This window comes from Cervus elaphus, chromosome 9 (assembly GCF_910594005.1).
Source record: "Cervus elaphus chromosome 9, mCerEla1.1, whole genome shotgun sequence".
Taxonomy (NCBI): Eukaryota; Metazoa; Chordata; class Mammalia; order Artiodactyla; family Cervidae; genus Cervus; species Cervus elaphus.
The window spans coordinates 103589450-103592706 of record NC_057823.1 but is presented as its reverse complement, the minus strand read 5'-3'; the positions used below and the strand labels follow the sequence as shown (position 1 = coordinate 103592706).

Genomic DNA, 3257 nt, shown 5'->3' with positions numbered 1-3257 from the left:
TGGGCTCTCACAGAGTCAACACAACTGAAGCAACTTAGCAACAACAGCAAAGTAATAATGTCTCTGCTTTTTAACATGTGGTCTAAGTTTGTCATAGATCTTCTTCCAAGGAGTAAACATCTTTTAATTTCATGGCTGCAGTCACCATCTGCAGTGATTTTGGAGCCCCCCAAAATAAAAGTCTGTCACTGTTTCCACTGTTTCCCCGTCTATTTGCCATGAAGTGATTGGACCGGATGCCATGATCTTCGTTTTCTGAAGGTTGAATTGTTGTTGTTGTTTTCTCATTAAACTGTTTTTAATGGGTCTCAAATTCTGTGACAGATTTTTGGTCAAGTTGTTTTCATTAAAAAGTACTGGTTTTAAAAAATAATAACTTAAACTGCCACAAAAAACATATGGTCCACAAAAACATTCTCCTTTCCTTCTGAAGGTTTTACGATGCATTGTTATTAATCAGTCTTTCACTATTAAACTTAAATGGCCCATTGAGGCAGTTCTGAGGCCGTTCTTCCACCACTGGTTAGGGCTTGGGGTGGCAGGTATTGGTGATAATATTCATTCAGTCTTCCTTCTGAGCTTTCTGGGCAGACTTGGTGACCTCGCCAGCTCCAGCTGCCTTCTTGCCCACTGCTTTGATGACACCCACAGCGACCGTCCGTCTCATGTCACGCACAGCAAAACGGCCCAAGAGAGGACAGTCAGAGAAGCTCTAGACACACGTGGGCTCACCAAGAGCCATATCAACAATGGTGGCATCGCCAGATTTCAAGGATGTAGGGCCATCTTCCAGCTTTTCCCCAGAATGACGATCAATCTTCTCCTTCAGCTCAGCAAACTTGCAAGCAATGTGAGCTGTGTGACAATCCAGCACAGGTGCATATCCAGCGCTGATCTGGCCTGGATGGTTCAAAACAATCCGCTGAGCCATGAAGCCAGCGCCTTCCATTGGTGGGTCGTTTTTGCTGTCACCCGCCACGTTGCCATGACGAACACCTTTGACAGACGTTCTTGCCATGGAAGCCCGCGTTGTCCCCGGGAAGGGCTTCACTCAGGGCTTCACGTGCATTTCTGCAGACTTCACTCCAGCTGTTACATTGACTGGAGCGAAGGCGACCACCACGCCAGGTTTGAGAGCACCAGTCTCCACGCGACCCCCAGGGACAGTACCGTACCACCAACTTTATAGACACCCTGCAGGGGCAAACGCAAGTGTCTGTCTGTTGGGCGAGTTGGTGGCAGGATGTAATCCAGAGCTTCAGGCTGGTGGTCCCATGGGTACTGCCATCCTTACGGGGGACTTTCCACCCCTTGAACCACGATGGCCTGTTAGCACTTGGCTCCAGGATGTTGTCACCGTTCCAGCCAGAAATTGGTGCAAATGCTACCGTGTCAGGGTTGTAGCCAATTTCCTCAGTGTAGGCGCTGACTTCCTTAACAGTTTCCTAGTATCTCTTCTGGCTGTAGGGTGGCTGTGTGGAATCCACTTTAACTCCAGCAATGAGTGTTTCACACCCAGAGTGCAAGCCAGAAGGACACGCTCACGGGTCTGCCCGCTCTCGGAGATGCCGGCTTCAAATTCCCCGGCACCAGCAGCGACCGTCAGGACAGCACAGTCAGCCTGGGAGGCGCCTGGAATCACGTGTTTGATGAAGTCTCTGTCCCGGGGCATCAATGATGCTAACACAGCGCTTGCTGGCCTCAGATTTCCGCAGGGAGATAGCGAGGGTGATACCACGCTCACGAGCAGCTTTCAGTTTGTGCAAGACCCAGGCATACCTGGGAGCCCTTCCCTCTCGGCAGCCTCCTTCTCCAACTTTGCCATTGTTCTCTTGTCGGTCCGCCGCACGTGTAGACCAGATGGCCAGTCCTGGTAGGCCTCCCTGAACCTATGTGCCTGATGACGACAATGCTGACGCGGTCTTTTCCTTTCCCGTTTTTGCTTAGGTTTAGCGGTGGTTTTCAAGACACCTGTGTCCTGGCAACAAACCCGTTTCGAAAATGCAAAGGTTGAGTTTTAAGTCAGCTTTTTCACTCTCCTCTTTCACTTTCATCAAGAGGCTCTTTAGTTCCTCTTCACTTTCTGCCCTAAGGGTGATGTCATCTGCATATCTCTGAGTAATGTACAATTAATTAGAAGCCAAAGGCTGGGATTATGAATTTATGAATTATGAATTACTAAAATTTAAAAACTGAGTGTCACTTCTAGTCCCATCTACAAAAACCTAGAGGAACTTTATCAAAATATTTCATAAGAGTTCTGAAAAGTAACAAAAAAGCTTACATTTACTGGGTACTTCTATGCCAGGCACTGTTTTAAATCTCACTGGATAATTTGGTAGGTACCTGTATTTCTTTCATATCATAGACAATGATACTGAGGGACCAATAGATTTATTGTTTACCAGAGGTAATGCTTTTAGATATCAGTGGAGAGGTTGCATTTGCATAGTCTGACTTCGGAGGCTTCATGTGCACCACTACCCTGTACTCAAAATGACAACTGTGTCATGCCTTTTATAGGCTAATTAAAACCTAAAGATGTCCAGATTTGTAGTTATATAACTTGTATAGTATAGATTAGATTCTATAAACATGTCTATTACTTTTCGTGGATATCAGCATCAGATTCATTGGTGTATATTTAACAAATTTATATTTTTCTCTTATAAGTCGTCACATTAGGTTGATACAGAGGCCCTGTTTGAGTTTCCTGTGCCATACAGCAAATGGATGAATGGATAAAGAAGTAGTAGTACATATACACAATGGAATATTACTCATCCATAAAAATGAAGGAATTTGAGTAAGTTCTAATGAGGCAGACAAACCTAGAGCCTGTTATGATGAAGTAACTCAAAAATAGAAAGAGAAATATTGTATATTAATGTATATATATGGAATCTAGAAAGATGGTATTGATGAATTTATTTGCAAGGCAGCAGTGGAGAAATAGGCATAGAGAGCAGACTTATGGACTTGGGGGAGAGGGGAGAAGAGGGTGAGACGTATGGAGAGAGTAACATGGAAACTTCCATCACCATATCTAAAATAGGCAGCAACGGGAATTTGCTATATGACTCAGAGAACTCACACAGGGACTCTGTATTAACCTAGAGGGATGCGGTGGGGAGGGAGATGGAAGGGAGGTTCAAAAGTGAGGGGATATGCGTATACCTATGGTTGATTCATGTTGACGTTTGACAGAAAACAACAAAATTTTGTAAAGCAATTATCCTTCAATAAAAAAATAAATT

The 3257-nt window shown here is 44.6% G+C and overlaps 1 pseudogene; it reads right to left on the bottom strand.

The window, feature by feature from the left end:
• Positions 1–562: 562 nt before the first annotated feature.
• LOC122700835 lies at positions 563–2472 on the bottom strand (annotated as a pseudogene).
• Positions 2473–3257: the final 785 nt, after the last annotated feature.